The sequence below is a fragment of the Haemorhous mexicanus genome, chromosome 4 (assembly GCF_027477595.1).
Source record: "Haemorhous mexicanus isolate bHaeMex1 chromosome 4, bHaeMex1.pri, whole genome shotgun sequence".
Classification (NCBI taxonomy): domain Eukaryota; kingdom Metazoa; phylum Chordata; class Aves; order Passeriformes; family Fringillidae; genus Haemorhous; species Haemorhous mexicanus.
Genome location: NC_082344.1, coordinates 12,090,484 through 12,118,092, shown reverse-complemented (window position 1 = coordinate 12,118,092; position 27,609 = coordinate 12,090,484). Strand labels below are relative to the sequence as shown.

The 27,609-nt window shown below is 42.7% G+C and overlaps 1 protein-coding gene across 3 annotated transcripts in view; it reads left to right on the top strand.

Annotated features, from left to right (window-relative positions):
- The window catches only part of MAML3 (mastermind like transcriptional coactivator 3), a 246,418-nt gene that overhangs the window by 129,442 nt on the left and 89,367 nt on the right, over positions 1-27,609 (top strand). Inside the window, exon 2 of one of the 3 annotated variants that reach the window (XM_059843810.1) lies at positions 21,364-21,509. The exons of the other annotated variants lie outside the window; for them this stretch is intronic. The gene's annotated coding sequence lies outside the window, so the exon portion shown is untranslated. The remainder of the gene's footprint in view (positions 1-21,363; positions 21,510-27,609) is intronic. 3 annotated transcript variants of the gene reach the window in all.

Here is a 27,609-nt window from a genome sequence, read left to right as displayed (position 1 = left end):
ATATATTTTTTAAAAAATGAATGAACACAAGCTTGTTTCTAACCCTCCAGCACTTGTATCAGGGTGCTGTATGGGCTGAATGTTTGCTGGGGGCAGCTATTTTATCAGGTCCAGGTATTTTTTAAAGGCCTCCCTTTGTCCCCTTAATTCCATGGTGGAATTAGTTTGTAGTATTTCATCTGAAGCTGTATCTGTAAGCAGAAGGTGGTGGTTGTGCCACAGCCCAGGAGAAAGACAGGCTGAATGTCACTTTGAGGAAATTCAGATCTTGCCTCCAGTAAGGAGAGATCATGGCTCTGCTCTCAGGACAGCTCTTAAATCACTACTGGGATTGCAAAGAGTTTGCAGCAGAGTAGCTGTGAAATCATGGCTCTGAATTGATCCTGTGGGCTGGGATGTCAGACCCTGCTTGGGAAAGCTATTGATTCTCCAGACACAGCCTCAGAGGACAGGGAGGTGGTGTGATCTGTACTGCTGTGCTCTTTCCTCCCTCACACAAGCTATGAGCATTGTGACACAGGGATCCAGTTCTTCTCCATGAGACCTGGATTATCTTGGTCCTTACCACTGCAGGATTGCAAAGTTGGAGTCTGTGCCTCCTGACAGTTCTGCTTGTGCTTATCCTCTTTGCCTGCTTGCTCTGGCTTTGTGGTCACTTTAGCTATGTCAGCATATTGAAAATTGCTGACACTAAACACCAAGGGCATGCATGCGTGTTACTGAAAAAAAAGAAACAACCACAAGGAAAACAGCCTTGGGTAAACAGTGGATTTGCTCTCTGTTAAATGTTCACAGCTTCCACACACAGCCTGTAGCCTCTTACTAAATACGGTTTTTAAAGGGCATTGATACAGACTGTGACACTGCTCACTTTTCCATGTGGCTTTTGGTATATGCAGTAGGAGAGAGGTTCATCCTGCATGGTGCTGTACAGAACAGCAGAAATATTAAGACTTCCAAGAAGAAGAGCAGCCATAGGCATGTGGGTCCTGGGTTTTGTGTCAGGAAATTTGGCCATCCATCCACATGACAGCCTGGGATGTCCCAGGGTCTGACGCTCTGAGCCATCACTGTTGTGCCCACCCTCAGGAAGGTGAATGATGTAGTGTGCAAATCAGCATTAAATGCTGTGCACTGCAGCAGGCCTGAATTTTGCACAGATGAAATGCTGGGAAAGAGGGGCAGAAAAAGTTATACCCTTGGGCTCATCCAGGGCAGTGTAGACTGGGGAAACATGCTTCTCTTGTAGGTAACTGTGAACATCACAATATTTGGTACTGTGTCCAGGGTATCCCCATGTTCCTGCAGCTCTCCTGTAGTTTTAGCATAGTTAACCACCAGGGATGGAGCTGAGGAGCTCTATTCTGCTTCTCCTAAGCTTGCTTAGGTGCTGCACAGGTCCACAGAATTGGCCACAAAGCCCAGAGCCCAGCTTTGAGCTGCACATTGCCAGCACCCAGGCTCAGCTTACAGAGTTCAGGGAGGAGCAGGCTGGACTCAATCAAAAATGGATTTTTGCTGGGAGCACATTGCTATTTTTATAATTTACCCAGCTGCTTTGGAGCCATTACATCTGTCCAAAGCAGTCATAGTGTACGCCTTCTTGGAAACACTCATCCTGCCTGGTGTTGTCAAACCTCAGACCTGTGGCCACCTCTTCAGATGCTCTCACCCGTAGCCACTTAACCACCCACAAGAAGTTCCGGCAACATGGGCACTGCCATGGAGGGTTACCCCAGAACTTCCTTCCTTTTTCCTGTGCCCCAGAAATGGTACAGGATGCAGATGAGAAGACCTGCAAACTGGACCAGAAACACAGATAAAACACAGGCTTGAGTCCCATTTCTCCAGTGTTAAAAGACAGTTTCTTCGTGGAAGTTATTAATTATTCTGCCATCTGATGATGCAGTTAGGATTTGGAGCTGATCTATACTAATGAAAGGAAGGAGAGAGAGGTGTCTTTACAAACAAACTGTGGGCCTGCAGGTAGATAAACCCAGATACAGATATTTGAAAAAAGCAATACGAGTAACCATAAATACCACAAATTCCATAGGAATTCCACTAATTGTCACAGACTGTTGCTCATCCAAGGCTGTGCTAAATTCCTGGACTTGGAGAAAAAGAACAGAGACACAAAGAAAAAGAAGAGGGGGTGAATGCACACCGGAAGGGGTGGTCTGTATTAGGCAATTTGGGAAGTCTGTACCTCTCAAGTACCTCAACCAACAGGGAAAGAGAGAGGGAAATAGGGAAATTAGGATAAAAAAGAGGCTGCATCTTCTAGGAGTTTGAGAGATCACAGGGTGATGCCCCATGGCCTCTCCTTTTATTCAAAAAAAGTTACAGGACTCCACCGTCTCCTTTTTGGACATAAACTTCTGACATCATGGATTATTTTCCTGACATCAGGAATATCTAATTAAGAAGATGGTTTCCAAACCATCATTTGATGTGGTCTCATTCATGCCTGTTAGCTATGCTGTATTTTAGTATGAGCTAGTCCAAGCTGGCTTAAATCTCTGCTTTACAGTGAATTAGAGAAAGACAATCCAAAGCTGATGGATTCCTTACTGCCTTCCCAGCTCAAGGTAAAATGCCATGAGAAGCAGTTGCTGGAAGTTGGGTAGAGATCAATATTAGGGAAAAAGTCAAGTGTTTGGGGGATTTGTCTTTCTGCTGTGTGTGTGGTGCTGCCTACTTGAGCCTGGCAGAGGCTGCTCTTCCTGCCTGGGAGTAGGGGATGCCCTGCTCCAAGCACTGTGTAGGCAAGGAATAAACCAACCTAAATTATTGACACCAAAGACTACATTGAATTCCTGCTGTAACATTCCCTGCACTGGAACCCCAAATATTTCTTAAAGAATTCCTGGAGGAGGTTGGCATATACTGACTGATTTTGTAAATCCTGCATTAGAAATGGGGTTGTACATTGGAGAGCCTTCTCCTATATTTAGAATGAAACTCCATGCTCCCACTGTCAGGATGGGAGCTTAATTACAGTGTGCTGCAAACTTTGCTTTTGTGAAGGATATTTTTCTGCACTGCTTGCTTCAGAAAGCACAGTTTTGCTGCTATTTTTATGATGCTTTTGCAAAAGCAGCAGGAGCTTAAATGGGTTAGGTGAAACTTGAGAAGGATTCTCTGACAAAACCAGCAATAGTATCGGTGTGGTTCCCAGCGTGGAACTTCTCACCAGCTGAAATTAATCAATGTCAGGAGGAAGTTGTTGCTGGTTGCTATTGCTTTTTTTCCCTTCCTTTTTACTTTTTCCCCTTTCCTGCAACTTGCAATTCACTTTTTTATTGCACTGCAAATTATCTGCTCAGATTTTTAATATGGATTTTTAATATGTTTGCTGCTTATGAATAGGTAGCTGCTAAAGGATTGCTAAACTGGTAAGTTTAGCAAGTTTTGCATCCAAAAGCAATGAAAAAGCGCACATGATTTAGCCTCCCTGCCTTAAGAGGTAGCTGCCATTTGCTTACAAGAGTTGACAAGCTCTAAGGAGTCTTTTGTCATTATCATGGAATTGGGATGCATTTTGCAGAGGCCAGCATGCTTTGCTGCAGGGAGTAGTGTTGTGTGGTTTGGTGGTGATCAAGAACTTTTGGGGTGGGTGTTGGACATGAACAGCAAAGGATCTTAAGGCTGCAGAGAAAAATGTTTAGAAAATAGAAAACAAGGAAGGTTCAGGGAAAACGGGGACTGGCTGGTCTGTGTTTTTTCTTAAGGACTCTTTCCCTTGTTCAGAGGAGTTGTTATCTGTCTCCTTGAGCTGTGTGTGCATTCCAGGTAACTTGTGGCAGGAAAGGATTTTAGTTTAAGCAGCATAAAAAACTTGACCTCTCCCCAAAGAGTGTTATATCGAGGGATACATGTTTCTTACTTGGACAGCACAATTCGCATAGTCCTGCCTGTTGCTGAAGGTAAGGATCACAGCCTAAATTACATTGGCACCTTTCAGAATATTCACAAATGCAGATGTAGGACTGGGTTCCCATTAGAGTTACTCCATGAAATCTGCATTGCTGCTGTTACCATTCTACTGCAGGAGAAGGTTTTGGTGTTTTGCACCAGTCAGATGCTGGGGGAAGTAAAGCAGGGCCAAGGTATACTGACCTGTCTGGTCAAACAAAGGAATTTGAAAGTCCATTTGAAAGTCTGTGCCTAGGAAAAGATTCCCCAAAGAAACTAAGTAATTCACAGTGAGCAGCATTTACCCACCTTTTAAAAAAGTTATTTTAACATTGATTAAAGCTGTCATAAAGTGGAAAAATCCCCATTTTTAAGTGGTAGCTGAGAAGTTTTCTAGAAAATATTTAATTTGTCAACATGCTACACTAAAAACTAAATAGGACATAACTTGCTGGAAAAAACATTATTTTCACTTTCACAAATAGTAATGTAAATGTTAAATTTGCATTTATTTCCCCTCCTTGGTTTTTAAAAGGAAAATAAAATAATTGCCCAGATGTCTTTGAGATTTGATGATAGATTACACAGTACAGAAGCTTGACACCCGCTAGAAAGTATTCTTTCTGCAAAAGCTTTTATAATGTAACAATATAAATTCATCTCTCTAGGGTAAACTATTTTCTGTTCCTATGAGACGCTCACATGATGTAAAGATTCTACTGAGACTGCTTACCCGATGAGCAGAAAATATATACAGGTGCCATTTGCAAAATCCCAAAAGAGAGAGACTCTAGTTAGAAATAATAATAATTGAAAACATTTTTAATTTAGCCAGAGCCAAAGACATTCTCAAGAACATTCCAGCAACTTGCTAGAAAATTACTGCTACAATAATAAACAACCCCAAAGGCTGGGCATGGGTTAAATAATTCAGGATCAAGAGGTGGTATTTTGCCTGTGTGCTGTGTTTCTTGGCTTTAAGAGTATCATGGCTGCCGTCCTGTGAGAAGGATGCTCATCTCCTATAGTAAGGATGAAAAGTTTCCTCACTTTTTGAAATACTGAAGGTCCCTCAGTTTCTAGAAACTCACCTGAGTAGAGCTGCTATCTGAAAGCTGAACAAATAAACCTCACTTGTCCCTGCTTTCCCTGTGATGTGGAACTCTTGGCTCAAGCAATACTTCACACTGTGAAGAAAAGAATTTGTTGATATGAATTTATTAATTACCTGCCATATTCTGACATTCCAGTTCTTTGCTTATCTATTCTAAGCATCATCTGGGAAAGTAGAATGAATATTTTGCCTAGAACAACTCTGTTGTGCTTATGTTTCTTTAAGCATACTCTAAGATGTTAAAATCCTTTGTCAGTGAGATGTTAGTCTTTATAAAATTCTTGCTGCAGTTGGGAATTGCATAACAATCTGATTGTTATAGATAAAAATAATAAACTAGTAGGGATTAAGAGAATATTTGTCAAGAAAAAAGGAGACTGGTTGTCCTGTCTTTCTTTGGAATGTGTAGAGAAAAGCACTTCCACATAGACCAAAGCTTTTGGAGAAGAAGGGATTGAAATAGTTGATTTAATGTAGCTTCATAGAATAAATGCTTTGACTAATACCTTCCCCAGGTCATTAAGTAAATGATAAAGCAGAGTTTCTTTGCTATAGGCTGTTCTATTTCCATGAAGGCACTTCCATGAATTTGACTGCTTTTTGCTGAGAAGTACTGACTTACTGAAGCAGACTAGGCAAAGGGCTTCATACACAGAATATTTTTGCCTCCTGTTGGTCTCTCTCAATCCCATCTCTTCTCTTTAAAGGTCCTGTAACAACTCTGCATCAGAGGTAGTTTTAAGTGAGGACGCTGTGATTTATTTTTTTATCTCCAGTATGCTCCTTTAAGGAGAGCTGTATTAATGCTGTACATTCTCTCTTAAATGTGTCACTACTTCATTGCAGGGTCACTGCTGGCACCTCAGGGATTGGTCTAGCAGGAATGGCCAAGAGGAAAATAGACACCTTGAGAGATGTGTAGATGGGTGGAACGGAGAAGCAGGGAAGCACTGGAGAGAATGTTGCTCTGTCTGGCTCCTTCCTCCTATAAATTGTAGTGCTGGAAACTTCAGTCTGGGGTATAAGTCATTCCAGCTGAGATGAAAATTATGGCAGGTCTGGCTTAGAAGTAGTTCTCTGTCATCTTCTCTTTCCAGACCCTAATGCAGTGACAGCCAGGCTCTGGTTTCACAACACACCCATCATGGACCTCCAGAAGCAGAAAGGCCCAAAGGGTCAAGAGTCACCTGTTACTAAATAAATGTATCACACCCAAAGTTTGATTGGGTAAACTAGATCAGGCAAATATTTAGCTGCCCAGCCTGGAAACATCATGGAGTGTATAATATATAATATATGATGGGGTAGGCCTCCAATAGCTGGGCAAAGGCCCAGCAAATGCCAGGACAGCCATGCAGGGTATTCCCTGCCCTGAGCCAGGGCACAGCCTCTTGGCAGGGCCCCAGACACAAGAAAGCTGGTCCAGGTATGGACTGGCCATGGGAACTAAATGAGGGAGAGAAAAAAAAAAGACATTCTCCTTTCTCTCCCTTCTTAAAATCAGTGCTGGCTGATGTTTCTGTTGTTTCTGACACGTTTCAGGAATAAACGCCAATAGGAGCTGGAGACGCAGAGCTAACATCAGCACAGCCTTTGTGCTCTATGGGGTTTCCCTCCTATCACTTATTTTTCCAAGGAGAATTTTTTGACTAAGACAATATTAGGCTGCTTTGTTATTGTCTCTCTTTTTGTCAGTCTACCAGCAGGAGATGCTTTGTAAGCTGGAATGAAGATAAAGTCCTGGAAGACAAAGTAATCAAAATGAGGCAGGATGGAAGGGGGCAAAGTGCAGGAAAAGTGCAACTCAAGTATTCCCTAACTTTGTGGTGTTCACAGCTGGGTTGCAGCCGACACAAGGGACCTGGTTCCTAGTGAATCTGAGTCTTCAACACTGTGTGTTACTTGCAAAATCTGCCAGCTTCCTGTCCTGAATTCATTCTGCCCAGCAAGGAGCAGGAAGACAGAAGCTTCTACAGGTATTAGCTGCCAAAATCAGGTGGCCCAAAAGCCTGCTCACTTGGCCTACCCATGATGTCTGTTGTGGTTTTGATTTGCAGCTGTTACTCAGGTAGGAGAGTTTTGTGAAGTGTGGATCATAATCCAGAATTATATTAATTTCAAGACTATTTAAATTCTGGAAACTCTGGTTTGGAGTGATCACTTGTCCAAATTGCAAGAAAATAATCCCTCAACCCCTCAACTTTTATTGGAAGAGCTTCCAGGGAAGGCTTTGAACAGATTTATATCGTTTCTTTCGCTCTGTACAACACTGCCCCTGATAGTTCCTGTGCTTCCTTCTGCAGGAGAAATGAAGGCCAAACAATGCAAATCTTGTCACTTCCACAGGCAGAACTATCAGCCTGGCCACTCACACATAAGTGCCAAGAGAAACATTATATTTGCCTGGATATTTTCTTTCCCTTTTCTTGAAGCTTTCTACAGGATTTCCTTGGGTGAAACAGATGCAAGGCAGAAGTACAGTGGAACATATGCAAACTGGATAATTAACTGAGAGCTGAAATGTGTAGTGAACTTTCTCCTACATCACCATGCATCTACATCAGCACACATCCCTGTGAGCTCAGAAAGAGGAGGGAAGCTGTTATAGGAAAGGAGATATGTGAAGGTGCTTCCTATGTAAGAACATTCTCACATCATGTCCACAGAAGTGTAAGCTGGAGTTCCATGAGGCCACTGTGGAGCTGGAGTGACTTGGAGGGGACTGGATATCTGTCCCATCGCTGGGTGAGGTTTCCTGTAGGCATCAGTATTAATTGTTTATGAATAGCATGGCCTCTGAAAAATTACTTTGAAATCTGAGTTTTAGGTTGACATCTGAATTTTGATCCCTAAGTTGCCCTTGCCAGTTACTGGAATTGCATTATTCTGATTTATTGACTTATTTGCTTTATTGTTATCGCTAATAACCATTCCTCTGATCATCTAAATATGCCATAGAGAAAAGAGAAAGTGTACACTACTGGATGACCCCAAATCTACATTGTAGTATCTATAAATCTGGTGTTTTAGGCCAAAGAAGGCAGTTTCTCCATTTAGTTGGTAGAAAAAGGCCTGGCGCCCTGATCAGCTGCAATCCTTTTTATGAGTGCAAATCCTTTCAATCTGCAGGTGGTGCTCAAAACACCAGAAGCATACTGAAATGGTAATTGGTTTGCCCTGCTGACATAGGCACCAAGAAAAACTACCTTGCAGGCCAGATCCAGTCCTTATGGCAAAGGCTGGCCATGCCCAGTCCTCAACGTCACTGCAAGTGAAACACTTTGGCTCTGTCACAGACTTTATTTGGGGAAGTACCAGAATCCACTTTAGAAATTAATTCAGTGAGGCATTTTAAGGTGAACCTGCCACTGATTTCAGTTTGTATTAAATGCTGTACTATGAGTTGTAGGAATTTGAGTAAATGGTTGAGATAAAACACCAAAGGTTCCAGTGTAAAACGTGGCTAATGATGAAAAGTGGGGATATTTTCAGCTGGTTGAAACCAAACCAGCCTCCCTTGTCTGTCTGTAACACAAAGCCCATCAATCCCTAGTGTGGTTTCCAAGTTCTGCCCCACGAGCCACTCTTGGGGTGTTCTGCAAAGTGCTTTCCAATAGCATCTAATTTGCTTCCATTCGTCGGGCTTCTTAAGAGCCCAACCAAAATCACATGTAGTCAGCAGTTCCAGATGTAAGTTTATTAATGCTTGAGCAAATCATAACATTCTCACTAGGTACCTTTAGTGAAGTACAACTGATGACTTGCCATTTTTGTGCACTTTTATGTGGCTGATTTTTGTGTGGTTAGTGACAGTGAATGACAGTCTAATGTTGCTGATTTTAAGGCAGTGATGACTGATGTGAACTGGCAGGAACAAAAAAATTTCCAGAAGTGTCTTTCAGTTTGGGGTACCTGTTCAAAGGTACTTATGTGCAAAAGTCTCATATTCAGAAGTCTGATATTTGGCATTTTTCAAAACCTGGCTCCTCTGTATGTGTAGCTGAGACACACTATTTGAACTGTTCTGGAAATGAAAATGTAGGTGGTTGCTTTTGGTGGTTTGGGGTTTTTTTTCCTCTCTTGTTTCTGTAACTGACAACCTGAAATTCCACTTCCCAGGCCAGTAAGTGTATATTCTGTAGTGGATCTTGTACTTACCCTGCTCAGGACCTAGAAACCAAGACTGGAAGTGACAACCCCCATTCCTTACTCTTAACACCTCCTCTTTGTCTTGCTGCCTTTCCACTTCACAGAAGCAGAGCTCACCCACTCTCACTTGTAACCAGGTGCTTCCCTTGGAGGCCTGGGACTGTAAACAAAGCATTTAGTCTACCTGTGGGGGTTTGGATCTGTAATGATGAAACCTACCTCCAGATTCTCCCTGCAGGAAATGAAGCAGGAAATGGAATCTTCTCAATTTCCTTTACCTCAGCGTCACCCTGCGCATCTTCTGATGAGATGATACTATGGTTGAGGAGCACTCAGGGGATTTTTTTCTTTCCCCTAGGTTTTTCTCCTGACAAATGTAGTTTCTGTCAATCCTTCCATTTATTTCCCTTGAAAGTGTGAATTATAAGAACGTTCAGGTTTTTTATCTAAACAGATTACAGACATTGGATGTAAAGCAATTTATTACACTTTTCTTCCGCAGTATTGATTAATAGGAAACTATCTCCATTGTGTAAATTTAGGTTCTAGGTTCCTGGAGAAAGCTATTTTATTCTGAGGAATGATCAACTTAAACTGTAAAAGTATAACTATGCAGTCATGGTGTATTTAATTAAAAGGGGACGGGAAGGAGGAAATTCTTGTCGCTTTAAACTCTGTTGTGTTCTTTGTGCGTTTCCTGGAGTCATATCTCAAAGAAGGAAACCAGTCAGACCCTTCAGAGGTACCATTTCAAATCGAATAGTGAAATATGTTTTGAACAAGTAACAAGTATGTAATGTATGCCTTCAAGTAACCGAATCTTTAAAAATTGGTAGTAATTTCATTCTGAAATTAAAATCTCTTTGGGGATTTATCTTCAGTGACGCTGTCTACCCATCTGTTTTGTCACTTGTGCTAGTGTGTGTCAGAGAGCATGTGTTCTGTGGTCCAGGGCCGGCTCAGTGCCCAAGGAGGTTCTAGGCTGAAGGGAATAAGCAAAAACTGAAAGTCACTGAAATGAGATGGGAGCTGGGGAGACGCAGACCTTGGACAAGCTGAAGGGACCACTGGGTCCCTTCCTTGAGTCCCAAGATATCTCCTCAGTGGCTCATGGGAAGACAATGGGTGGCAGATCCTCTAGTTGCACTGCTAGAGCTAAGAGAATTAAAACAACTTCCTGCACACCTTGTGTTATTTAACAGCCTAATCTGTCTTTCATGGTATAGCTCCCTGTGCATGTCAAAGCTGGGGAACTGAAGATTATCAACTCACCAGCACGGTGGGGTGTCAGGAGGCAGGAAAGCTTGTTGAAGAGTTGAAGGATAAGCAGAATACTGGGATGCAAAAGGAGACAGCAATCAGCCTCATCCCACGTTGCAGTGGGGTGACACACATGTGTAGGTGATTGTGAGATTGCAAAGCCCTTCTCTGACTGAAGCAAATACTGATATTCCTTGTGGGATGCTGTGGCTAGACCTTCCCTCAGGACTACACCTGCAACTTCCTCTTACTGCTGAATCTAAGCAAGTGGGAAATGTACCTTTCTTGTCAATCAGAGCTTCCCAGTAACAGTAGAAGGACAAAACTGGCAGGATTCTTGGCAGTTTTGCTGCTGCCCATAAGGTACTGATTATCCTTAATGAGACTTATTGATTTCACAGTGCAGCTTCTTGGGAGCAGCAGAAGCCTGCCTGCAGGCTCAGAAACACAAGCACATTGATGGTTATGTTTGAGAAGTTACCTGTGCAATCGCATGGGCTGGGGTTTTTGTTCTTGTTGTGTTGTTTTTTTCAAATTAAAGGCTAGATTCTGCAGCAGTTGATGATTTTAAGAGCCACATGCTTCCCTAGTCTCATCAGGAAATCATTCCACTTACCACTGGTGAGAAGGCGAGTGGGTTTCTCAAGCCCCCACATATACTGTGTTGTCAGCTTCAAGAGAGTGAAGGAGTTACATATAACTGACAATAGCCTCTTGGGGATCTCTGGGTGTGATGCTTTCAAGACAGCCTGGTTTTTGTTTTGGTATTGGTTAGGCTCTGGCTGCTGCATTGATCCAACCAGAACAATGGTGCTCTTTGCCCTGTCTTCTTAGTAACAATCTTTGTTCTGAGGTGTGGAAATTAAATCTCTAAATTCCAAGCACTAACTGAAGAGCAGTATGTGGAAGGATTCCCCCTTTACCTAGACATTATGTCTCCAGCTCATCCTCCCCCCTGCCTCAGCTCTGGCAAGGAGTACCAACAAAAACAAGTGCTGTTTGTTTGTTTGTGTTTTGCTGTAAAACTGAAAATAAGAAAGTTACTGTGCTTTTTTTTTTTTAATAAACAAAACAAATGTTTCCCAACACTTTTACCCTCTTGGTTTAAAGCTCCTTATTTCTGTCAAAACACCCATTAGGCAGCCACTCTCTAACTAGCTGTACTCAGGCATCCTGTTGCTTGCCCTGAGTTTGGAGCCCACAGGGTGGGTTGCGGCTCTAAGAGTAATTCTAGAGCAGGAAGGGTGAGGTTTTGGGATTAACTCCATCCTGCGCCCAAAAGTTGTTTTCTTAAATTGTAAGAAAATAAATAAAGAGGTAGTCTCCCCTGCAGATAGCCCTTTCTGAAACTAGACAATTCTTTTCCCTGTCCTCCTTGCTGCAGTGTGGAGAATGGCAGTTTCTCCCTGGCAGTGGGAGTGATGGCAGTTGGATGATATTCATCCCTCAGGAATCAGCTAATTGGCACAACCCTCTACCTCTCAGCCTGCATTTCTTAGCATCACACTGGATTTTTGACCTGTGAGAACTTTGCTTTGAAGGGACAGCTTGATCCTTAAGCCCATTAGCCAGATGCCAGCCCTGGCAGGGCATTGGTCAGGAACTCTGGGCATGGGCTGGTGCCAGTTGTGTTCTGCTGGTCATGCCCTTCTAGAGGGCAAACTTGGCCCACAGTACTGGGGACTCAGCTCTGAGGAGGACAGGTTCACCCTCAAAGATTTTTCTCCTGATTGCCAGCTGTACACACTTCCTTGGAGCACGGAAGGAAGAGGAAAGTTTTAGCCCCACACAGCCTCGGAGCTGTGGAACACAGCTAGGGGCAGGATGCCAAGCTTTCTGACTTGCTGGCCTTATCTGGTATGGCAAATCCCCTTTTCCTGGGTTCTTGAGGGTAGCTGTGGCCACAAAAAAAAACTTGGAAAACTTTCCATATCATTTGCAAAGCCGCTGTCAGAGTGAGGTCATTTTACAGTCTGCTTAAAATTAAAGAAAAAAAAATAAAGTATAAAAGGAAAACATTCCCTTGCTGCCTCTTCTCCTTATCTTTCACTTAAAAGTAAAGGAAGTAGAACACTTTAAAGCAGCTTTGTTTCTGTGTATTAAATGAACTGAAATGCATCTTCTTTCTCCCTTGACTTTCTGCCCTCAGCCAGGTAAAGAGCAGGTCCATTGAAATATTGACTATCATTAGTCTGAGATTTGGATTTTTTTCATCTCTCAATGAAACACAGATCTTTTTTTTTGTTACCATCAGCCCTCTGTCATAGCTGCTCCTGTGCAACACTTCCACTTTGATATGACAATGAGTTTGTACAGAGGAAAGGACCTTTACCAGAGGAAGAATTGTTTCAAGAATCGATGAAGGATGAAGCTAAATTGGCAGCATATAATTTAAAATTAAAAAAAAAAAAAAAAAGAAAAGAAAAAAAGGTGGGGGCAGGGAGGAAAGAGAGCACAACTGGCTATGTGGATAAGAGGGAAGGAGCTCTGTGGGGGTAGGAGAGTATTGCTACCAGGCCCTTTTAACAATGTGCAGTTGCTCTTCCCAGCTCACTCATTGACTTCCTCCTGCCCTCCCCAGGCCTGGCTGTGGTGAAACCTTGTGTCTTCCCAGTGATGCTGAACCAAAATCAGATTTTGCTTTTAGTTGTTCAATCAAATTTTCCTTCCTTGAGCTTAGAAGGCACGCTTGGGACTTTATAGTAATTGCCTCCCCACTCTGAACTGCTGATACCTTTATTGGATTGGCATAGGGTTTCAGAGGACTGTGTTTAACATGCAGTGAGCCGCAGCAATGCAAACAGCTCCAGTGTTTAAACAAGCATCCATTAGTCCAGGAAACAAGACAGTGCCAGCCCATTTGGTGCTCTTTAGTGCTGGCAGCTTAAGGGGAAGGGTGCAGCAGGGGTTTGCCAGGAGGGGGGGACAGGATGGGGGAGTCACAATTGCAGTGTCAGGAAAACAAGCAAAACATCTCTGTAGGTTAGTGAGAAATGAGCTACGGAGGGGGGAACACTTGGAACTGGGGACATGTGCAAAGCTCATTACTATCTCATTATGTTCGAATTGCAGTCTCCCAGAAGATTGGCATTAATGTGTGATGTGCTGGAGGAAGGGGCTACAGGAGAGCAGCAGGGATATTTTAAGCAAGGAGGGTTCTTTTTCTTTCCTTTTCCCTTTCCATTGAAGAAGCAGAAAAAATAGTGAGTGCCAGCAAACCATGATGTTTTGTGCATCAACCCAATACAGTGCACTTCATCAAACAAGAACAGTGCTCAGTTGGGCTTATCATAGCACCCACTAGCATCTTTCAGTATTTCCAATAAACCTCCTTTATTTTCAGCACTATTAAAGTCAATTGTAAAGTTTGGCTCAGTGTGAAACCTCCAACTTTCAGCATCTCAGCCCAGGATTAATTCTCCCCACCCCCAGCTGGAAGGATTAGGGAATCCAGGGGGTACTTAGACTTTTTTCCCTTCCCATAAGTTTATAGGTAGAATGATGCCGAAAATACTTTTTTTCATGCTCCTATACTGAAATAGCTTTTGTTTTATCCTTAACTGGAGCACTGCAGTCATTAGCTTATCAGCTGATAAGCTGCAGTCATTAGCTTATCAACTGACATCAGTGCCTGTACTTGCTTCTGCAGGACCACATAACATTTTTCTGATAATATCTTGACTGCCATGTTACTGGGAAAAGACCCATTAGTTTTAGAGCCAGTTATTCCTTGACTTTCTGTACCTGAACATATAAATACTCCTAAAAAGTAAAGGGCAGCTCTCAACAATGGCTTATCCAAAGAAGAACCGTCAAAGACTTTATGCAGTGGGAGTACCCCTCTGTGCTCCCAGTTGCTGATTTATCTCTGTAAACTTTCATTGGGAAGACTGCAGTCATGAGAGGGACAGAGAATGTGCTTCTTTTGTACTCTGCAGCACTGGGCTTTCATAAGGAAGTGTTTTACTAGCACATCCGAGGAAAACCTATGGGTTTTGCTTTCCTGCAGACATCTACTCATTCTGCGACTGCACACAAAAACCATTTTAATAGATGGTGTTTTGGAGGAGACTTTTATTGCCAAACTGTAGGAAAATCATTCTTCTTCAAATCCTTTAAGCTACAAGAGCAAAACAACAGCTAAATTAGTCCTGACTCTTACAAAATGCTTACAAGACCATAGATCTTGGTTCAGACTGTGTATTATGTTTGAATTTTTTTGCCTAGGCTATTTGTTATGTGTTTATCCTTCCTAGTAAACTTTCTTTTGCTTTTATGAAACAATATTGGAGCCCTCCAGTGGCCAAACTAATCATTCTGAGGAATGGAGTTCAAGTTCTGCCAATGAGGTTGATTTTTTTTCCCTTTACTATTAAAAATTTAATTTGGTGATCTTTATATATTCAGAATTTATGTGGAGTTAATTTGGGTCACAGCATCATATGTGAAATGTAAGGAAACCTAGGAAAAAGAAAAAATAGTCTCTTTGCCTTTCTAGGATCTCCATATTTTTATTCTCCTATATTTTCAAAAATTTAAGGAGTTTATTGTTTAATTAAATTCTATTAGATTTCATTTTCAGAGAGGATCCCATTATATATACAAGGCAGAGAAAATGGGTTTTGAGTATCATGACAATTCACATTTCCTTAAGTGACTTTTATCAGTTCTGTGACTTTTTATCTGTGATGTGACTGGGTCTGTTCTCTCGCAAAACCTAATTTTTCAACAGGACACCATCATTTGTTTCAGGGGCCTCAGCACATTGAAGATTTTGGCCTAAAGGCTCTAGGTCATCTGTAGCTTTCACTTTCCATGTGAAATCGATACTTTGTATATATGAAAAAATAGCTTTTAATTACATTGTATGCACTGGATATTAGTGAGAGGAGTTTTCTTTGGAAAGAATGTTGAATTCCTAACACCTAAAATTGTTTAGTTTTACCTCCTCATGTCTAATGTGGTAGTTATGGCAGTCCTTCCTTCTTCCAAATTGTAAGAACAGTCTTTCCAAATCCAAAATCAGATAGGTAGGTTTCAATTTTGTTGGAGCTGCAAGATTTGGGTGGAGGTGGGGGATGAACAGGGAAAGAGGAGAAAGCATGGTCAATTGATTATCTTCTGTTTGGATGACCACAATCTGGCATTGAGTCCATGTTCAAAAAGCAGTAAAGCAAGGAATTAAGGCTGTTATTTTGCACCAGTTTGTCTTTATTTAGGGGCTACTGGAAATGACTTTCTACCACATTGCATTGTATAGCTGCTGCTTTATAAAATCATATATAATCATCTAAATGCTTCATAACAGAACACTGAAAGTCTCGTAGAGGGAGGGTTTTGTTTGTTTTATTTCAGTAAAGATCTTTTAAGTAGCATTTCTTCTGCAGGCACTTGGGTATAGGAGCAGTTGTACTGGGTCATCTCAAAGGGAAATTTAGCCCAGTGTCCTCTCAGTAAGCAAGCAGAGTGTAAGAAAGAGAGCAGGCACACAGTCAGCCTTCCTTGGCACATCTTCCAGCTATCCCAGGTCTAAGAACCTCTTGCTGAGCCCATCTGTACACAGTTTGCTTTTGCAGCCCCCTGCATATGTGAAGAAGATTTCGTCTTGCTCCTGAAGAGTGAGGTGAAATGAGGAAAGCCAAGAAAACAGCTGTAGCAGAAGCTTCTTGTTTGCACTGCATATGGGGGGAATGTTATGCAAATTCCTCTCATCAGCAGTAGATGGAATTCCTGGACCAATGCTAGCCTTTGTCTCCTTTCATGCTTTTCATGTGAGTTTGAAAATTGCTGGAGGAGATGAATGCCCTGCTCCAATTCACCTTTTGAGGAAACTGCTAATGAGGTCAGTTTTCCTCGTGGCTTTATTCAAGACCATAAACACCAGCAGAGCTGGGAAAAAAGCAGTTGGAAAGGTGGGGAGAAGTTGTTTGAAGAATATGAGCATGCAGCAGGCAAGCAGAGGCCCTGTAGTTGTCTCAAGGAAGGCTCATGTCCTAAGGCTACCTTGCGTTCTGCAGCCACAAAACAGGAGGCTGCAGAAGGCTCACACTCTGAGGCTGTGAGATCTGAACTGGAACAGGAGAAGGAAAAAGATGGGACTATGCAAGGGGAGAGCAAAAGTTTCCCACCTGCCTGATGCACATTTCATACCCAGCTCCCTGCAGCCTCACATCACTTCACAGATCTACAATGGCACCTTGCCACTCGATTGTCGAAGCTCCTCTGATCACTGCTGCCACCCTTGTGAGAGCTCCAGGGCTCCAGCAGAGCGCCGGGAAAGCAGAGGAGGCAGGGACCAGTTGTAGGTCTTAGGCAGCAGCACACGAGCAGCTTTATTCCCAGGGGGGATTCCTGCATGTGTGCCTTTACTAGGAGAGCTTGGAGCCAGGAATGCCAGAGCACACAGGCTGTCTGCAGCCCTGCTGTGCTGGGACCAAGAGGAGAATCTCTGCACTTCTGTGGTTTAGTCTGAATCCTTTTGAATCTGAATCCAGTAGCTACCTGGGAAGACTGCACTCCCAAGAAGGGTGCTGTGCCCTGCTGTGTTCCCCCACAGCTCCTTAGGGAGCCTTTTACCTGGGGCCCACTTTGTACCTCTCTGTTTGGTAGCATTTCCATGCTCTGTAGAGAGAAAACTTTGTTCCGTAGGTTACGCTGCTGTAGAGAGACGTTGGGAACACTCAATGGGAAAAATACCTGCTTTAGTTCCAGGCACTGTAGTCCTTTCTCATTAACAGGGAGAGAAGGCTGACACTACTTTACTGATGAGTCAGGAAAATCCTCAATGTTTACAGCGTTGAATGTTTCTAATATGATTATTGCAGGTCTGAATTTGAAGTTTGGCAATATCAGAAAGCTTTTGGGGTTTGGGGGAAAAAAAGGAAGAAAACAGTAATAACTTACATCCCCAGATACAATGAACTCATGGTCCCCTGCAAATCCTACAGCCATAAGGACCCACACTATTCAAGGTTGTTCTTGGCCTCATATCATCCACCTGGCATTGAAAAAAAGTCAGCTGTTGAAAAAGGCAGCTGTGCCTTTTAAAGCTGGGCCCTTACTGTAATTCTGAAATATGCTAATTGCCAGGCTTTTATTTTCATTTGACTGTTTTGAAAAGCTTAGAAGAAAGGAGAAAAAATGAAGGAGTTTTGGAAATAGCCCTAGGAAAAACCTCAACCTGCTGCCCATGTAATTTCCTTTAAAAACAAATTTTGTGCTATGTGAAACTTTATCACACAGCCGATTTGCACACAATCCTATATGTCCGTTGTCTATGTAATTTGATATAATTTCTTTAGCATGTTTTTTCATTGTTACAGTTGTTACTAAGGTTATTATAACTGTCATTAAAGAAGGAGGAAGTCGGTGCTTACCCCAAAGCTTGTCTATGGTTCCCTATGTGTCTAATTAAAAATACTTTTTTTCCCCCTAACTACAGACTTTGCTTAGACCATCATTGTTGTAACACTATTTACTGTTAATTTGGGATTTAAAGTGAAGCTCCTCCTGATAGTTCTCGCCTTCTTCTTGCCTCTCTTAAACAACCCAGAAGTGATTGAACATGGAAGTTAGTTACTAAGCAAGAACCTGGAGCTGCAAAACCTTCTTTTCCTTGGCAAAGCAAGAAAGTTGCAAAGAGTAAATGTAGTATCATTATTATAGGCCAAACTATGAAGATTTCAAGCTTATTTTTTTAGAGTTTAGTGGAACAAAACTGAAGCCTCTGGAAATGAAACTAGGGGGAAGACCCAGCCCACGCAGACAGAAATCTTTATTAAACACAGATGTCAACAGCAGTAGCATGTAATTGGTGCCCTAATTGTGACTGGGCAAATAACGGTGGCTTGGGGAGGGTCCAGATGGAGGCGTCTGACTGTGGACATGTCTTTTTCTGCTAGTTACCAAGGCTCCCTTTAAGGTCAGTGAAAAGGAAAAGACACTTTCTGAAGCATGATTTATCTCATCCCATCTTGGCCTGGTATAGGGGTATGAATTGCATTTTTAAGACTGGACTGACTTGACCTGTTTTTGCCTGCACCTTTCTTATGGGGCCTGCAAGGATTCCCAGACTCCATGTCCTGTTCCCAGCTCCCTGTACACAGCCCTTGTTTTTCCTGAATAAGAAAAAAAGGAGACATAAAGGCACATTGATTTGACAAGATATAAGGTATTTTGTATTCCCATTGGCTGGGAACAGGATTTGGGAGATTTGAGTCCATTTCTAACCCTGCCACTGACTTAATATACAGCTTTAGGCAGCTCCCTGCTCTGTTTTCTGAAGTGAAATTTAGAGGTTTTATGTGTGTTTGCATCTGAATGATAACATTAAAGTCATAAATGATGGGGGGAGGGGAGGGGTTGACACACAATTTAGTTTATTTTTCTTTTTAGATTCATCTCAGTTATGTTTTTCTCTGAGACCAAAATCCACATAATTCTGGCAGTAGACCAAGGGTGTTGTGTCTTCAGACTAACAAATTAAAAGCACTGAGTACTAGGTGGCTTATCATTCCTACAATAGGAGAAAAAGGAGGGAAGGAGAAGTCCTTTAAAAAGAAAAATAAGATTAGTGGAAGTCCATGGTATGAATTCACACTGGCTTATAATGCATTTCTGTGGCTTATCTAACAGTAAACGATGATGAGTGCTTCAAACCTTCGAGGGGTTTTGGAAAGGACTGTAGTGTTCTCTGTGACTTGGTCTTTACCTACAACAATAAGTGCTTTATTGTCTTGTGCTTATTTAGCACTGTCAAGGGCACAAACTTTCAGTGGTGAATAGGACTTGAAGTCTAAATTTAATTTTAATTAGCTGTTAATATATGCTTAGTATGCATAGATTGCTGAGATTAAAACCCATGTGAGTGGGCAGTGACTACATGTGCATGTGTGCACTTGTGTGGAAAAACCACAGAATTTTTTCTGACAGCAAAAGGAAAAAACTAAGAAAAAACCTGTGTTGTGTACACTGGGAATGTATAGACATCTATTACATTAGGAGTTGCAATTCCTTCCCTTGGAGGGCTGTTTTCAAAATACACAGATAAAAATGCCTGGTTGTAATGTGGCGCACAGCCACAACTAACTGGGAATATAACCTGTTTGGCAGAACACTGCCCACCTTTCTCCTGGTAATCTTTTTGGTTTGTGTGGAGAGATCTCAAAGCCTTACACACCTGTGGGATTTGGGAATCTTCCTGCCATGAGTTCAGCACTACACTGTATGTATATTCAGAGTAGGATGGGAGAGAGGATGAGGTTTATCCTGGGATGGAGACAGCTGCTGTGGATGAAATAAAGAAGGTAAGACCCGAGCAAAAGTCTTGGTGTGATGTTGTCATTTATTGCATAAACCATTCTTTGTATTTTTGGTTGCTTAGTATACTCAGGGTGAACCATGTGTTAAATATTGTGCTGAATCAGGGCTTTCATTTGCTTAAAATCTTTTTCTTTACACTTCATCAGTAGACTTAAATGGTACATTTGCAGTTCACACCGCACAGCAGGTCCAGTCTTGTGTGTCTGTGACTCTGGTAATTGCTGGGAGCTGGGAGACCAGATGTGCTTTTCCATTAGTTGTGCTCTGGGCCTTTGTGAGACCTGAGGTCAGCTTGACGTGAAGGTACTGAGGCCACAAAGAGCTAAAGTTTGTAGGGTTTACTTGGCCATATTTAGGGCAAATCTGCTGTTCAGTGCTGTCTGGCCTTCAGCCCATTGCAAATAGCTCCCAAACTGTGCTCAGAATAATTCAGAACATGTTTGGGGCATCCTATACAGTCCTTTGATTCCTTGAATCTTCACAGATCTTCAATGATCCTGTTTTGCTTTTTTTTCCCCAGTGCTGGCTATAACTTGTACTGAAATCAAAAAATGAATGCAAAGAAGAGTTGTTCCATCAGACATAGTGTCTATCTCTGAAGAAATTTGGATGCAGAAGAAATGGCCTTATCAATGCACCCCTAGTTCCTAGTGAAATTAATGGGATTCACCCTGAGTGTGTTCAAGACTAGGCTGGATGTGGTTCTAAACAACATGGTCTGGGGTGTTATCCCTGCTCATGGCAGGGGTGTTGGAAGAGGATAGTCTCTAAGGTCCCTTCCAACCCCGACCTTTCTGTAGCTCTGTGACCTGGGGGCTTCAGCACTCCTGGGTTTTGTCCACAAGCCTTTCAGAACTGCTGCTCCCTGTGTTCTTTTAAAGAGATATGCAAAGTCAAGACCATCAAACAGTTCCTGCATTGCTCTTCTTTCCTACAGATGGATCAAGCTGACTGTGCTGATCAGGGCATTGTTTGACTGAAGAAAAAAGCTGTCTCTGACATATTTTCTATTTCGGGATTTTCAGTTATTTGATTTTATTATTTTTTTTAAATGGTCAGTAGCTCAGCACAAATTTATTTCCAAACTCATCTGTCCCATGTTGGATTTTTTTTTCCTTTCCCCGAAAGACATTTCTCATTACTATGCAAACAATTCAAATGTAGAAAAAATACGATAATTAATTACATGCAAAGCATTCATTTCCCTCTCCTTCCCCCATGCTTGGGTCTCCTTTGGAATTCTTACTGTATCATTAATTGTTCAATCTGTACTTAGATAACCTGCACTCGTTTAAAGGTATTTGTCCTTGCAGAGAAATCTTCCGCTGACCTATGTCGTCGGCCAAGCTGCCTATTCAGGGAACAGATGGGAAAAAGGAGGCTAAATTTACCATTTTTTTTTGCAGCACAGTATGACTTATTCACAAGATTTTTCTTTTAATGTGTTAGTTGTGGAAATCTGTTAATTTGATATTTAAATTATTTTCAAGTGGAAGCTTCATTTATGATGTTACCTCAAGAGGGTGACTAAAATGTGTGGGCTTGAGCAGGTACAGTGTATAGAGTATGTGGCTCTCATTTCCTTCCTTTTCCAATTGTAGGAAACACTTTTCTTCAGAAAGCATGAACTTGAACTTAGTCATGTGGAAGAATCCCTGGAGTTACTTTGCCCACACTGATTTGAGGAACTGGAAGGAACTGGAACTGCTTCATGCACCTATGGAATAAATAGCTATGTTGCCATGAGGTGATGTGTGTTGGGAGTTAACACCAGTGATATGAATGGAAGACAACTGTGCCATTTCTGATTTCAGCCTTCTGTCAGCTTGCTATCTGTCTTCTAGAGATCATGCACTAGACAGGCTTCGGTAGTAAAAGAGATCCAGTAGAAACTCATAGTCCATGGAAATCTGCGGTGTCATCAGGGGATTACTGTCATGCCTTCACCATCTCTTCTGGCTCTTTCTTCAGAGTTTCTCTGAGAATAGTCTGGAGTAATATATTATGTATGTAGATTGTGCCATGGCAGTATTTTGCAAGCAGCTGGGAGATAATTTCCTTGCCCTAAGCATAGGAAGGGCTTTTCCCTTACATCAGTTAGACAAGGTTTTTGTCTGTCAGTTCTGAAGTGAGGAACAGAGCTCATATGCTACTGGTGCCTTAATGACAAGGAAAGGAGAGGCTATGTCACAGAGCTCCTCCTTTGCAGAGGACAGGAATGCTTTCATGTCCCACATACCCCTTTGCAGGATGCCATCAGCACACTTCACTAGCCTGCTATAACTTGTGCTCATCCAAGGATGAACTGGGACAAGATTTTTCCCAGGAAACCATTCCTAGTGTCACATACTCAGTTTAAAGAGCTACTGAGTAGCTAAGGTGCATGTGCAACAGCACTAGGTGTGTTGTTTTGCTGCTTCTTAGTTTAAAACACAAGAGGTTCCTGCATTTCTTTTCAATCCTGATTTGTAGTTCTTTGGGAGGCACAGCTTTAATATTCTCCAGTGTCTGCTTTTTATCATTACCCTCTCTTCTGTCCAGATACAAAGCAGATTGAAAAGGGTGAAGGCTTATCAGAACAACTCCCAGACAAGTCAATTGGAGGCTGCCTGACTAAATTCTCATAACACACCCTGAAAATGCAGCTCGTGCCATCTGCAAGGATGGTTTCAGAGAGAGCAGATCTCAGCTGCCAGGTGTGAGAGGCAGTAATAGGTACTGCCAGCTCAGTAGTTCAGCTTATAGGCTCTTAGCACCTTCCTAAGACTTTTGCACAAATGGAGCAGTGCTGGCACTGCAATGAGGTTGCTGCTTTGCCAGTGTTTACCCTGTTGGGCCAAAGCAGGATTAAATGAGATGGATCTGAAGAGGAACGAACCATGTAGATCACACACTTGGGCAGGAAGGCTCTTTGACAGTGATAACAGTATTCCATCCATGAAATAGTTTATGCTCTAAAGTACAGTTAAACTTGCTGTGCAATGTCTTTGCACTCAGCTTTTCTCAAGCTGCTTTAGCACACACCAGCATCCTTACCTGGCTGACTGAGAGCAGGTGGAGTCACAGCATTTGCCTGATTTGACTTCCCCAGTGCTGTTGCTATTTTGCTCTCATGCAGTGCCTTTTGTTGTTACCCTTCTTCCCTGTTCTCTGCTTGATCTCCCAGTGTGATCCAGTTCCTGCTGGTGGCTGGGAGCCTGACAGGTGGCTGGGGCCTTGACAGCTGGCAGGCAGCTCTAACAAGGGGCCTTGCTGCCAGCTTTGCATCCAAGAGTCACCATGACTCTTTACTCTCACTCTTCAGAGAGCAGCCCTTCCCATCTGATTGGCTAAAATGCTAGGAAGTAGATTGGTTTCCTCTCTGCTAACTCTTGCAGGTTTACCCAGTGCCTTGATCATAATTTTGCCATTACTGGGAGGTATTTTGTTCTTCTGGTGACTGACAGCAAAAACAAGGGTGACCACAAGAGACCCCAGCAGTCCTTTGCAGGGTAAGGGGCAGAAGGTTGACCCCCTTCCTGAGGCAGAGGGTACTCTATGAGTCTGCAGAGTTGAACAGGCAAGGTTGGCAGGATGAGGTTTTACCAACTTCAGACAGATTTCACAACGTGAATTTCCTGTATATTTGAAACATTGCCTTGGCCAACAAGAGCTGGGCAGCCAGGCCTAGCATGGAGAAACACAGCGTGGGCTTTAAGTAGCAATTGTGCTCCAAAAGCAGGTGCTACCTCAGGCTTCATCCAGTGAGTTAGTAGGCATCAGTGCCATGCTTTCAGCAGCATGAAGAAATTAAGAGATTAGGGGAATGGTTGAATGCATGAAATACCTTCATTTGTGGAAAGTGATCTGTAACTCACTTCATGTTGCTTGGCTGCTTGTCGGAGTTCAGCTCCAACAGAGGTTTCTGAAAGGCTGTCCTCTGCTCTCCACCACCTCTGCAGAACACTGCAAGTGTCATTGGGAAGCTACTATGGAGCTGGTGGACTTAAAACACTGGAGACAAAATGTGGCTGTACCTTAGGCGGTGGCACTCTGGCAAAATTGACTTTTGAATGGCAGTGTCAGAGGTGATACAGCAAGGAGGTGCATGCAAAAAATCCTTTCAAATGTTGAAGCTGAATTTCTGGCATGCAAATGGCAATGCTGATTATTCCTTACTGATCTTAGATGCTGTCATGTCAAAACCACTTGCTTCCTGTCACTTCATAGCCACCCCTGGGACACTTCCTGAATTGTTAGTAGGATTTAAGTGCAGCACAAGAAGTTAAGTAGCAAACTTTACTCAGGCTTTAGGGGGCAGGCTGGAGACTGCTGAAATGGGGTGATGTTTGGCAGAGCTCATGGTAACTACTCCCTGTTGGAGGTAAGAAATATCAAATTCTTTCTATAGAAGCTCTAGGAGAAGAAGGGAGAAGAAAGGGGGGGGGGGGGGGGCAAACTCAGGAACTGACACACTCTGACACACTGGTGGAAGGGAGAGTAGTAACCCTAGAGGAAGGCCCAAGATTCTAATTCATTTCATGGAAAGGAACTGAAGTTCATGATGACTGGTGGGCCAGACTGATTCAACATGGAGAACTGAAAAAATCAATTTATAACAGAAAGAGTCACAGAAGAGCATGTGGAGAAGATAATAACCCTTGTTTTTTGTAAACATGCATATCCTCTGAGTAAGATGGGCTTTGGGCTTTGGCTAGTTTCTCTGGTTTCCCACAGGGAGCAAAGATAACTCCGGAGCAGGGCACATTCCAGCAGAGCTGGGGAGCCAAGTGGACCAAACCTCTCAGAATTGTTGCCCTTGTCTTGTATGGAAGTAGCTGGAGCTGCCCTAGGCAGAGGAAAGTCAGTGGCTACATGTAGCTGGTACACAAAAACATCTGCAAAAGTGACATCACGCTCCTTTTCTGGGGGCTCTCAGAGGAGAAGTGGACCTGTGTTAGACCCTGTGAACAGCTTCTACTGGCATAGAGAGAATTTAGCCTCTCGGCTTCCCTACCTCGCTGTGGTTTTTGTGCTTTTTTTTTTTTTTTTTTTTTTAAGGAGCAGTGAAAGGATATTCTGCTGCCACAGCCTCAGTCACTCCCCGTGCACGGCTGGCCACCAAAGGCAGCTCCACGGTGGAGGATGGGCTGCCGAGTGGCTCGGCTGTTGCTATAACAACAGTACCTCTGTCTCGTTTCTTTTGAAAAATGAATTGCTGCTTGTGAGATGAAGCGGAGCAGCTTCTCCTCACAGATGAAAGCCCTGCCGACAGCCTCCACACACTCCTGTTTATCTGTTGGGTCTGTCACGGCATGTCCGAGCAGCTCTGCCGAGGATTTCAGGATGGGCTGGATTCGACCGTTCGGCTTGGTGTGTGTTTGCGTGCACACACTCTGTCCCCCTGCCTCTCCTTCAACTGAAAGTCATTTAAAAAGTCAACCTGCCAAAATTTGACCTTTTCTCACTCTGCAACTGGAGTTTTTTCAAAGGCATATAAAGAATCGAGAGTTCTGCTTCACTCTCTTGTTCCTTGGGGTAGAAAACTGCAGTGAAATGAAGATTCATCAGCCAAATATTTTTTGTGAATAAAGCTAAAAGCTTATGAAGCTGAAAAGGGATTGTTTTATTTCAATATTTTCCTTTGATTTTGATATTTTCCTTTTATTTTTATTCTAAGTGTCAACAATCTTCTGTTCGTAGACATAGATCTCTCAGCTCCTGCTAATAATCTTCACACTGCATGCAGTAAAACATGCACAAACTGTGTACTTGTACTAAGAAGGAGAGGGAGGGTACTTTAAAAGGTACTATTTTACTTCAGGGATTGTGTTTATAGAGGGAAGGGGAAATTCTGGGGTTTTAGTCTAAGACACTCTGGAATCCTGATTGTGGTAAACTGTTTGCCAGTAAATGCTCAGGATAGGATACCCAATCCATTCAAGAGTTAATATGGTGATTGGGAATTAAATCAAGGTATGAAAAGGAAAGTTTTCATTAAAATAATTTGATAAGAGTTTCTGTGTTGTACCTCAAAAAAAAGGAGATGCATTTATTGTTATGGCTCCCAGCTCCCCCAAAATGCTGGAATCAAGGGGCTTCCCCACCTGCCAAGGTTGCATCCAGCATGTTACCTTCAAACAAATCTTTCATGTTAAGTCTCTGTCTACCTACAGTTTTTCAATGAGCAAACGAAGAAGATAAAAATATTAGTGCCTGTTAGCCCCCCAAATCCTAAAGTTTCTGAAGGAGAACAATGTGGATAAACAAACTTAAAATAGGTTTAATTTCATTTCATTTCACAATGAGGCACACTTCTGTATGTTTCATATTTCATAGAAAATAGTTTTCATGTCAAGCTGCTTTTTGTTGTAATGCATAATAAACATGATTATGAATATTTATATACTGAGCTAAAGACACTGTCTATTTATACAGGGGGACATCCAAGTTCCAGCACATGATGAAACTTTAGGAACTGATATTTTTAGGGCTGGTTATTTGCCACTAGATAGTTTTGATTCTTTTGGTAAACACTCATATACTAATAAGATGATAGATTCAGGATAAAATGGTAAATGTTTTAAAACCTGAACGTGTGAAACCATGTAAAAACATATCATTCTCACCAATATTTTTGTAAAGTATTCATTCAAACTTGCAAAACATACGGTTTCAGTTCACTTGTATTCCTCAGGAGATAATCCCTCTCACTGGTCCCTGCCTTGTTGATAAGACAAAATTTTTTCCCATCTTTTCTTTATAGAACTTTACTTCATGATGAGAAGCCTGCCATCACCTCCTGCTCTTACTTTAGCCCAGCATTGGTCAATGTGAACTTGGGGTAAAGGGCCATGACACATTTTGAACATTTCTTCAAATTCTGGTTTTGCCTGTGCATTCCCATTGAGCTTGGTCTTGAGTCACTTGCTATTTGGGGAATGTTGTTCTGATGTGGGAATAGCGACTTCGACTTCGCAGTGTGATGGCTTGGAAGTTGAAATGGGTGATTTCAGCTGTCAATTGTGTGAGTGGCCCATTAGGGGCAATATTTAAATATGCTATTTTAACCCATTACATCAACTGACCACCTGCACTTGAAGCTGTCTTGTGCTCTTTCTTTTCTTGCCCTGGAGCTGGGCTGTTGTACTTGGGAAGCGGCACCATTACCACATCTGTACCATCCTTTCCTGTCTCCAGGGTCTGATCCAGGTTATATAAAGATCAGTGGAACCAACTCAGCTGTAGGAATCTGCGGCTCAGCAGATACATGACTCAAAAAGCACCAGGGAGCTGTAATGCCACACACCAATATTCAGCTTAACATGGGTTTTTAGGGGAGGGAGACAGCAGAGGTGAGAGCCGTACCGTCAGTCGCCTTGTGGAATCTGATTTTGATCCTTCGCACTAGTCCTGGACTTCCTTTCCACATGGCTGCTAACTGGCATGGACTGAGGCAATTACCACCTCTGGGCAAGCACCTCTTGCTAGCAGAGCTCTGCTGCACAGAGAGATGAGAAGGTGTGGACAGAAGGCGATACTGTCCTGCAGGGCTCTGTGCTCTGCAGCCTGGTGGGTTCCTGCAGACTATGATTGCTAAACTTGACTGTGCCAGGCTTTAATCCAGAGAGAGAGCGGCACAGTGCGCATTCCTATCTGCACCTGTGGAGCTCATGGGGATAAGAGCTGCTGCATTTGGGAAATGAGTGGGAACGGAGTGACAGGGACTTGATAGGGAGGCCTAAAACATGCCCACAGCTGTCTTGACCCCCACATTACTAGAGGCTAGTTCTACATCCCAGCCTGCAACACAGGAAGAGGAACTTCTTGGTGCAAACCACTGGCCGTGCCTATTCCCTCATCTCCAG